Source organism: Festucalex cinctus, chromosome 20 (assembly GCF_051991245.1).
Source record: "Festucalex cinctus isolate MCC-2025b chromosome 20, RoL_Fcin_1.0, whole genome shotgun sequence".
NCBI classification, from domain to species: Eukaryota; Metazoa; Chordata; class Actinopteri; order Syngnathiformes; family Syngnathidae; genus Festucalex; species Festucalex cinctus.
The window spans coordinates 9814172-9825788 of record NC_135430.1 but is presented as its reverse complement, the minus strand read 5'-3'; the positions used below and the strand labels follow the sequence as shown (position 1 = coordinate 9825788).

The 11617-nt window shown below is 36.4% G+C and overlaps 1 protein-coding gene across 1 annotated transcript in view; it reads left to right on the top strand.

Annotated features, from left to right (window-relative positions):
• LOC144008952 (sodium channel protein type 5 subunit alpha-like) overlaps positions 1–11617 on the top strand; it is an 89119-nt gene that overhangs the window by 12768 nt on the left and 64734 nt on the right. The gene's annotated exons all lie outside the window — the stretch shown is intronic.

Below are 11617 nucleotides of genomic sequence, written 5' to 3'. Positions count from 1 at the left end.
TACTGCAGTATAAGCCGTGATAAGAATTTAGAGCAGGTGAGAATGTAGTATGTGCGGTAATGAGGTGAAGATTTATAATAGTAAGGAAGGATGTGAAGAGGTGGGGATGTGTAATAATAATAAGAATGTTAAGGAGGTGACCAAATGTAATTTTAATAACAATGTAAAGACGAAGGATGTGTAATTATAATAAGAAAGTGAAGAGGGGAGTAATAATAAGTGTACGCAGGTGAGCATCTCTAATAATAATAATAATAAGGAATAATGTAAAGTAGGTGACGATGAAAGTTGTCAAGGGCAGGATGTGGCGTCAGCTTCAGGGTCGCACAACCCTTCACATTCAACAAAATAAAAGTTTTTATCTTTTGTTATCAAGTGACACACTCGAGCGTGACTGACACCTTTCAACCGCCGCGCACACACATACGACCAGTGACGCCACACACGCACGCACCCGTTCGTGTGAGAGTGAGTTGGCCCGGCGAAGCTATAAGAAGGCTGACGAGCGTCTCGTCTGACCTCCTTCGGTGCTAAATAAAAATGAACCTGAATATTGATGCCGAATGAAGGTGTGCGTGTGTGCGTGCGTGTCTGAGACTGAAAGATGACGAGACAGAAAGAAGGCCACCGTGGGAGATCACCACCAAAATCAGCATTCATGATTTGAGATGACGTCCGTTTTCACTTTTAAACTTCCTTTCACACTCACAAATTTTGACTCACGCGCGCACAATTTTTGAATCTCATACAAAACAAGAAAATACCACACAAAGCTGTTTTTTTTTTTTTTTTTTTTTTTTTTTTTTTTTTTTTAAGAACGAGGATTTTGGGCGAATAAGAAAACTTTTGTGATATGTGTAAGAGTTTTTAAGTGAGTTTGAGAGTGAGCATTTTATTTGATTTGTGTTAGTTTTTTATACATATTTTTTGTTTTGTGAGTTTGACATTTTTTGGTGCCAAGTGAGAGTTTTTTTTGTGAGCTTTTGAGGTTTTCTGGCCTGTGAGTGTCATGTCTGGGGTCACGCCAGGGTTAGGTTTGAGTTCATGACCTGTTAAGTTTGGGTTCATGACCGTGAGGTCAAGTGTCTGTTTTGTACTATTGTAACCATCATCTGGTTTCAACTGGAAAGGAGCTATGTGATGTTATGTGATGTCAGGACATATGTGATGTCAGGACATATGTGATGTCAATCTTTAATCCTTTACTTGCCTTTACTTAACCAATCAGATCGATTCACCGTCTGTAGTAGCGTTCTGAGAAGTGTTTTTGTTTGCCGGATTATTGCTTTTTGTCCCTCTGTGCAACTCTCTTTGTTTCTCGTCTAGTCAAGTTTGTTCCATGCCTCTCGATGTGAATAAATAGTTAAAATCTTATTTGTGTCTGCGCTTTGGGATCCAACCTACAGGACATGACAGTGAGAGGTTTTTGGTGTTTGGGTTCCCTTTTACTGTTAACTCATTCAAACCCAAAAACGTGTAAATATGTTTTTAATACTTTGTCCTTCAGTCCCAAAAACGTATTTATACATTTTTTTTGTTTTTTGTTTTTTTTATTGCAAGAGCAAACAGAAGGTTTTGATGCAGCTTCTGACACGAAGAGGTGACTTAATTAAAGCAATGGTAGTTATTTAAAAAAAACGGCCAACAGGTGGCCGCAAGAGTATAAGAGGCCCACGTTGCAACAAGTTCTTTTTGCCAATTTTGAATAATGATGAAACTTAGCTGTATTCTAATGCTAATTACTACAAAACGGAAACAGATATAAATATTTTTTTTTTCTGATGAAAAAATAGACTCTATTCTTTCTTTTGGTAGTTTTTTTTTTATATTAATAGAACACAATATTCTGTGGGCCTTACAAAAATCAGTCAAAATCCAATAAAACAGCCGGGAGCGAAGGGGGTTGCTTTAAGTGAAAATGGCTGGGAGTGAATGACTTAATGGAGTTAGAGTACTTTTGTTGCATGAGTTTTATGGTACGTGTGAGTTTGAGTGTGAAAGTTTTATTTGCTTTGTGTCTTTTTTTTAACTCGTCTGAGTTTTTGCTTGTATGAGAGCTTTTATTGGTGAATTTTTGAGGCTCTCTGCTGCGTCAGAATTTTTTGGTGTATGTTTGTGTGAGAGAGTTTTTTGTGTTTGGCTTAGGGTTATTAGAGTTAGATTATTTTTGGTGCAGGAGTTTTTGAATATAAGAGCATTTTAGTGTGAGTTTGTGTGCGAGTTTTTTTTTGCTTTATGTTTGAGTTTCTTTTAACTTGTGTGTGAGTTTTGTTTTTGCTTGCATCGTGAGAGCTATTGGTGAGTTTTTGAGGGGCTCTGGTGTACGTCTGATTTTTTTTGGCGTGCGTGTTTTTTGTGTGTTTGAGTTAGGGTTAATGGAGCTAAGATTACTTTAGGTGCAGGAGTTTTCTTTGGAAGTGAGAGCATTTTAGTATGAGTTTTAATGTGAGACTTTTATTTGCTTTTTTTTTTTTTTTTTTTTTTTTTTTGAGTTTTTCCTTGCCCTTTTGTGGGTGATCAGGGGATGTCGTTGCTATTTGTCAACTGTGGGCATGTGAAGCCCTTTGAGACTTTTGTGTGATTAAGGGCTACATAAGTAAACGTGACTTGACGTTTCATTTTTTTTCAAGTTTTTTTTTTTTTTTTTTTTTTTTTTTTTTACTGGTGTAAGAGTTTGTTTTTGCTTGTGTGAGAGCTTTTATTGGTAGGTTTTTTATGCTCTCTGGCGTGTGTGTTTTTTGATGCCTTTGTCTGTGATACATTGTGGGGCCCATACACTTGAAATTGTGGGGACATTTGGTGGTCGCCACAAGTTCAGACCTCTTTTTGAGGGTCAAGACTTGGTTTTAGACTTTTGGTTTGAATTGGGTTATGGTTGAGATTAGGGTAAGGAATGGGAGTAGGCAATCATTTTTAAGGCTTGAGGTTAGGGAAAGGCATTATGTCAATGAGAAGTCCCCACGACGATACAAAGACAAGTGTGCGTGTGTATGTATGCGTGCACATGTCTTCTTTCTGATAAGATCAACTCAAAGCGTTTCCACGGTAACAAGCACAATGTAGGATTTTGTGTGTGCGCTAATGTTAGCATGCTAGCATAAACACGTAAACAGGAAGGTGACTGTAGACAGGAAGCGGATGTTTGAATGACGGTCTGACAATCATTTTGTCATCACTGGGACGAACAAACTTAAAACTCACTCAACACCTCACTGCTACCTGTGAATAATGAATGTGTGTGTGTGCACATGTGCGCGTGTGCATATGTGTCATTGTGTGTGCGCGTCTGCATCTGTGTGTGTGTTTGCGTGGATCTGGCCCAGATTGTGCGTTATGATGTCACCAATGTAACCCCAGCTGAAAGGTGACTCTGTGTGTCACCTCCTCTTCATCACCTGATACCTGACACACACAAACACGCACACGCACACACTCTTTTCCACTCTTATAATCAATAGTTTTTTCTCCTGCCTTCCGATTGGCTGATTTGGGACCTCCCACGGCCTTGCGGAAACTTATTACAAACACTTTAGAGATGAATTCATACGAATATTTTGTATCACATTTATCAGGATCTGATACAATATCAATATTAGTAGAAGAACTGCTATTCTTCTATGTTACTGTCTGCATTACTGTATTATAGTGCCTCCTGGTGGCCAAAGCGGACATACCAGAAGTTTGAAGTTTGAAGTTTGAAGTTTATTGAACATATGCACATATACACGTATAATTATATAAACACAAAATTAAAAGTAAAAAAAAAATAAAAAATAAAATAAAATAAAATAAAAGAAACATCCAATAAATATCTATGTATATGTTCAAGGGAGTAGGAAGAAGTTGAAAACTTATCCAGTCCTACCCCTTATTCTTCATATCCTATCACTTATTTATAATAAATTACATTTTTAATAAAAGAAAATATAATGCTACTCGTATAAAAAAATAAATTAAAAATAGAAATAAAAATACACTAGTAACACACATATATACCAATTTCATTACACTCATATTAATACATCAAAGAAAAATAAGTAAATGAATAAATCATTTCTACAATCTTCTTAACTTATATCTGATTTAAATAATAATATTGAATTTTACTTTTAAACATTCTTTTAAATTCAACAAGTGAATTACATCTTTTCAGTTCGGTTCCCAAGTTATTCCACAAATTAACACCTTTTACAGAGACACACCTTTGCTTAATATTTGTTCTTGTTTTGGGTTTTTTGTATACACTTGTACCCCTTATATCATAAGGACAGTTTCTAATTTCAAACAACTTTTGAGTACTGTGGCAGAGTAGATTATTGTATACTTTATACATTATTTGTGCTATTTTAAACTCAACCAAGTCATAAAATTTCATTGTATTTAATTTAATAAATAGTGGATGTGTTGATTCTGTATATTTTGATCTATTAATAATCCTTATGGCTCTTTTTTGCAATTTAAAAACAGTGTCAGTATTTGTTTTATATGCGTTTCCCCAAATTTCCACACAATAGGTCAAATATGGTAATAATAATGTATTATATAATGTATATAGTGAATTCATGTTCAGGACCTCCTTGGTTTTATAGAGTATCCCTATGATTTTTGACATTTTCCTTTTAACATTTTCTATGTGTGGTTTCCAACATAATTTATCATCAATAACTACTCCAAGGAATTTATTTTCATACACCCTTTCTATTTCAATTAAATTCACCCTAATTTTAACTTGATGAGTGATTGGTCTAGTACCGAAAACTATGAACTTGGTTTTATTCAAATTTAATGATAATTTATTCATATCAAACCAATTTTTTATTGTACATAATTCATACTCCACAGTAGTCAGAAGCTGCTTCAAGTTGTCTCCAGAACAGTAGAAAGTTGTATCATCCGCAAACAAGACACTCTTGAGTATTTTCGAGACACAACAGATATCATTCATATACAATATAAATAATTTAGGGCCCAGCACAGACCCCTGAGGAACTCCATGAGTAATCTTCAATTGTTTTGAATTTGTATTTTTAAACTGCACATACTGATATCTATCATCCAAATAACTTTTTATCCATTTATATGCTAAGCCTCTTATACCATATTTCACTAATTTATTCATTAATATAGAATGGTCTATGGTGTCAAATGCTTTCTTTAGATCCATAAATATCCCAACAGTAAATTTTTTATTGTCTATGTTGGTAGCTATTTCCTCTACAAGTTCCATGACTGCCATTGAGGTGGTCCGTTTTTCTCTAAAACCGTACTGATGTTCACTCAAAATCTTATGTTTCTCAATAAAATTATCCAGTCTATATAAAAATAATTTTTCTAGAATTTTTGAGAACTGTGGCAACAATGATATTGGTCTGTAATTACTAAATATATGTCTATCACCACTTTTGTAAATAGGAATTACTTTTGCTATTTTCATTTTTGATGGAAATATACCAGTTTGGAAAGACAAATTACAAATATATGTAAAAGGTTTTACAACATATTCTATAATACTTTTTACCAGTGTCATATCAATATTAAAATAGTCGGTAGACTTTTTATTTTTTAATGTTTTTACAACATTTAATACTTCAATATCATTAACACCATTTAAAAACATAGTGGATGAATTATTTACAACGTACTTATCTATTTCATGTTTATTTCTTGTCTCTGGAATTTCATTTGCCAAATTTCTACCCACATTAACTAAATATTCATTGAAGTTATTGACTATGTCTGAAATTTTATCGATTACACTGTTTTTATCTTTTATAAAATATTCTGGATAATTTATTTTTTTAGATCTATTTTTAATTACATCATTTAGTATTTTCCATATTTCTTGCATATTGTTTTTATTCTGCTCTAGTAATGCATGGTAATGATCTTTCTTCCTTATACGTATAATATTTAATAATTTATTTTTATAGGTCTTATACTTTGTTTCAGATTCCATAGTTCTTGTTTTAAGAAATCTTTTATATAAAATATTTTTCTTTTTACATGCATTTTCTATCCCCTTTGTCATCCATACCTTATTTGGACCTTTATACCTCCTTTTAATTTGAACTATTGGACAGTGTTTATTGTATAAAAAGTTAAATGTTGACTGGAATTCACTATATGCAGTGTTAGGATCGTTTTTTGAATAGACTTCAGACCAGTTATGCTTTTCTAGGTCCAGCTTAAAGGCAGCCATGGACCTAGGTGTTGTTAATCTTTTTTCAATTGTGTAAGTTGACGGCTTCATAATTTTTTTTTCAAAATAATCATGAAGAACTGCAAAGACCGGAAGATGATCACTTATATCATTAATAAGGAGTCCACTTTCTATTTTAAAATCTATTTTATTTATAAATATATTATCTATTAGTGTAGCTGTATCAATTGTTATTCTACTTGGTTTCGTAATGACAGGGAATAAACTGTTACTATACATCATATTTATAAAGTCGGTTGTTTTCTGGTGTCCATTAGGATTTAACAGGTCAATGTTAAAATCACCACACATTATTCGCGTTTTTTTATCATTTGTATAACTAAGAATTTCTGCTAGTGTATCGTTAAATGTGTCAAGACATGACCCAGGTGTCCTATATATACAACTTATAATTACATTTGGTACATTTTTCATGTGTACCTCAATTGTCACACATTCCATTACGTTATCCATGGCAGTTGTCAGATGTTCAACTTTACTACATTTAAAAACCTTATCAACATAAATTGCAACACCTCCTCCTCTTCTGTTTTCCCTATTCATGGTAAACAGTTCATATCCTTCCATCTCAATATCATTTGTTATCTCATTTTCAAGCCATGTCTCTGATATGGCTATTACATGGAATTTGTTAATTTTACGCAAGCATTCTTTAATTTCTGCAACATTTTTATGTAGACTTCTACTATTAGAAGGAACAGCACAATGAAATTGACTGCCGCATTAAATCATGATGAATTCTTTACATTCAATTATTCTACGTTATGTTTTTATAATGCACAATATTATAGTTTGCTTAGACTTGTGTGTACATATCCATTTGGAAGCATGATGTCAATGTGAAGGTGCGATACATACTGTAAGTGTAACATTTGTCCTCTTTTACAGGGATACTGTTTAACACTTGTTTGCTAGCTGTCAATTCTTTATGACTCATTTCTCTTTCATTTATATGTTTTAAAACCAATTTATTATTCGTCTTCACACTCGGACGCCAAAAGTGCTAAAAGATGCAGCGACAAAGTCAGGACGGGAAAAAAAATTGAAGTGACTCATGCGAGCGACTGCGGTAAATGCAAGCTAGCATGCTAACAAGCGAACAAGCTGGGAGACATGCGGGCAAACTTGTTAAAAAGAGCGAGTCTAAGGTGGATCCATTTTTATAGGATAGTAAAGATTGTGACCACCAGTGGTCGCCATGAGAGGATATGCGATCATATAAAAACATTTTTAAATAGTTTTAATTAATGTAATTAATTAAACTTATTAAAAGACACATTTTAAAGTATTCATGTAGCACCTGTGAAATGGGTGAACTGAAAACAAGACTCCCACTTAAAGCTGTTTATTTATTTGCTACGTAACAAAAGCTTCTTCAACACAAATGGACCGTGCCTCTTCTCCTTGAAATTATGTTGCATCTGTTCCAGTAGAGCTCAGTGCTGCTCTGGCATCTTGTGGCGAAACAGGGTATTACACTGAAGGCATATAGTGGAAAATTTGGGCTTGCCTGTATAAAAAAAAAAATAATTCTATTGCTTAAAAATTTATTAAATAGTGGGGGGTTACTTAATAGGCATCTCTAAACATTTGACAGTTGTTCCATTTTTACGTTTTTTGACTTTGCGAGGACGTGTCAGTGTCGCGTCGGTGCCGCGGCGTGTTTCACTTTCAATTTGCCGCTGAGATGTTGTTGCAAGCTTGATAGCTGTGTTGGAGGCTCGAGGCTTCCGTTACCATCTGATGGCCGTTTTGACGACGCCCATAAAACATTTTATCTCCCAACGCGACCTTGACCGCTACGTGAACTCGGCACGCTCCCGACGCCGTCGCCATCGCGTGTGAGCGTGTACGTACCCGCTGCCAATTCTCGGCGATGGGACACTTAAGTGAGTCGCCGATAGCTAATATGGAAATGATAAGAGTACATGATGTCCACGTGTGTGTGTGTGTTTGTGAGTTTGAGTCTTCCTCATCACCCTCCTGTCAGCTTCCTCCTCGTCACACATCATCATCATCATCATCATCATCATCATCTCCTGGACTCTTACTGAGTCCACTTGTTCATCATTCGGGCCCAATCACACCAGTACAACTGCAATGAAATCACTTTCTGTTTGGTTTTATGTATGAATTAACTTTTGATGGTTGTAATTATTATTTTTGTCAGGGTTACAGAATAATGTGAACACTGTACCACAACTCTACTTGTGATAAACGCACTTGTCAAAAGCATTTACGAAGATAGGAGTTAGTCACATATAAAAGTCTGAAGGAAGTCTCAAGTCTTAACTGGAAAGTTTCAAGCCCGGAAAGTCCCAAGTTATGGTGTCGGTGTCAGATGTTATCGGGCTGCCAGATTGTTATCGGGGTCGCCCACAGATGACGTTTACAGTATTGTCCGGAAATTGTCCCTTTAAAATTGTTCAAAATAACAAAATTTATGGACTCAAATTGTAAAGACTAAAAACGTAAATAAACCGAAAAATATAAAGCATGATAAAATATATTTAATATATATATTTTTTTATATTTATAGTATCATCTGTGCTGAGGAAATAGGTAACGACCAATCACGGCTCAGCAGCCCTGCTGTGATTGGTCGTTACCTATTTCCTCAGCTTAGATGATGTCATCTTCAGTCGACAGCAAGTGGCTGCAAAATTCGTTTGCAAAAGGTATTAATTGCGCATGAAAAATTAATTCTGGACAAATTATTAACTTTTTACTGCTTAAAATGACTCAATGAGTCAAGTATCGCTTTAAACATAGTCATCATGCCCTGTCAGTCAGGGTCACTTCGCCCCCAAGTCCCGCCTCTGCTGTCTTTTAGCCAAACTGTCCTAGCAGCTCCCTTGGCTCTCTGCCCGCCATATTTGAATGGCGGCGACAACGTGTGTTTCCTCCTTTCAAGCTAATTGAATTGAGCTTGTGAGGGACGTCTTCGTCCTCCTCTTCATCCACCTTGTCGTCATGCCCGCTGACAGCCGCTCGCAGTTAGGGCGGGGCCAAGACGCAGATGGCGCGTAGATGCATACTATGAAATGTCATCAGGAGCAGCGTAGAGCCAACCGTTATTGACAATTCCAAACATCAGGGCATTTCTGATATTTCCGCAATGCAAATGCTTCCTTTATACGGTGAAAACAAATGGTGTACTGTATAATAAGCAGGAACATTTCCCCACATTTCGAAATAAAAAATAATCCTCATAAATCAAATTACAACCATCCAAAGTCCAAAGCTTTTCAATAAGCGGAAAGATTCGTTTCACCGAGTTGGCCGCCGTTTTGACTTAAAGAGATACTTCACTTATTTAAGCCCATTATAGCAATAAAAAGTTAATATTTTGTCTAATTAATTTGATACTTTCATTATTTTTCCTGTACAATTAGTATCTTTAAAAACACATTTTGCAACTTGCTGTGGACTGAAAATGACATCACAAGGGCTCAGGTAACCAATCACAGCTCACCCGTTTTCTAGGTTTGGCCATGTGACATTCAAAAGCTGAGCTGTGATTGGTTACCTGAGCCCTTGTGATGTCATTTTCAGTCCACAGCAAGTTGCAAAATGTGTTTTTAAAGGTACTAATTGTAGATGAAAAATAATTAAAATATCAAATTTATTATAGGAAATATATTAATTTTTGACTGCCAAAAATGGCTAAATAAGTAAAGTATCCCTTTAAATGAAAATAAACTTGGATTTGTCAATTGACGAACTTAATGCGAACATTGGCCAAAGGAAATTCTTGTTGATGTTACAATAATTAAAAGTTAAAACACCAACACATACAAAAATACTCCCAACCGTTCTCTCTGCCTTTTTCTTCTTCCTTTTCAATCCACTGCGTCTCTTCCAGTGCTGCCCTGGCATGTTGTGGTACAATGTGGTACTGCACGCAGTGCGCAAAACTCAAAATTCAGACTTGCTTGTGTACTGTCAAAAAAAAAAAATAATAAATAAAATAAAAAAGATCTGCTCAAAAGTTGAAGTTGCCTGGCTAATGTGCTAATTGTAGCGGCATCTGTCACCATAACAACACTCTCACATCCATATTGACATTTACACACAGTCTTGTCTCTCGTCAGCGACTTGATTCTTTTGGACGAGCTAGCCCGCTAACTGCTAGCACAACAAGCGCCTACGTGACCAACCGCTCCGTGCTGGTGTGTGTCCACATGAAAGGAAAATCCAGCTCTGTTTTCCATTCTTATCAAAAAGCTGTCATCCAACACGTCGCTCGGTCACACACACACCCACACACACACACACGCACACACACGAACGTGCGCACGCAATCACGTACTCACTTTTCAGAAATCTGATTTGGGAGCTGTGAAGAATAAATGCATGACGGCTTGAAAAATGACTCCTGTCTGATCATTCAATTAAGAGCCCATGCAGATGGTCCACGTACACACCGCGCGACACACACGCACACACTTTTTTTTTAATTTAATTTATTTATTTTTTATTTTTATTTTTTTTATATAGTGCAAATTCGTTTTTATGCAGTTCCATTCGACGTGGCTCTTCTCATAGTCACTTTCTCACAATCATTGTTCTTTCTAACTGTAATGGCGTTTTGTTATGGTACATAATCAGCTCTGGCGTTTTGACTTAGGCCCAGCCCGATTCTGATACCACGTAGCTCTACCAATGATGTTTATTGGTTCAGATTGATCTCTATATTGTAAATGAACGATTGGGCTGCTCCTTCTAAATTGTGGGCCGGTCTCTCGGGGTAAAATGGAGGGAAATAATCATTCAATAGCACCACATTGGCCCCAAAGGACACGGGCCCACCGGGCATCTGCCCTGTATGCCAAGACAGCCAGTCCAGCCCTGCTTCCTTCCGCTTAAAAAAAAAAGACACACAGAAAGCTCCGCCCACCAAGGTAACAGAACAAAAGCGGGGCAAAACCACACAGGAAAGGAAGCGGGACTTTGATAGCAAGCTTCTTGGTTGTGCGCGTTTGGGGCTGAGGCGGGTCTGATTGCGTCCAGTCGGCTTGATTGCGTGGAGGTTGTCGTAGGCCGATTCGAGCCGCGTGCGTCTTGTTCACGCTCAATCATGACGCTCGGAGATCCTCCAATCAAACGCTCCTCGTCTCGCAACCACCAGCACTCGTAACGCTCTCGAGACTTTCCCTAGAATCCCTCAGAAGTACTCCACTTTTTTTATGTTCATACTTAAGGGTTTCTCCCAGCTCAAATTGAGGCAGAGGCCATCCCGTTGTGATCAGCCACTCAAGCAATTTATTCTTTTTTTTTTTTTTTTGCTCTCAATTCTTTCTATTCCGTTTGAGTGTTTTCTTAACATTTTCTTCGGGTATTAGGATTGATGAAGGGAATTCAGCCACGCTCACAAGCACACCTTGGGACAATTGG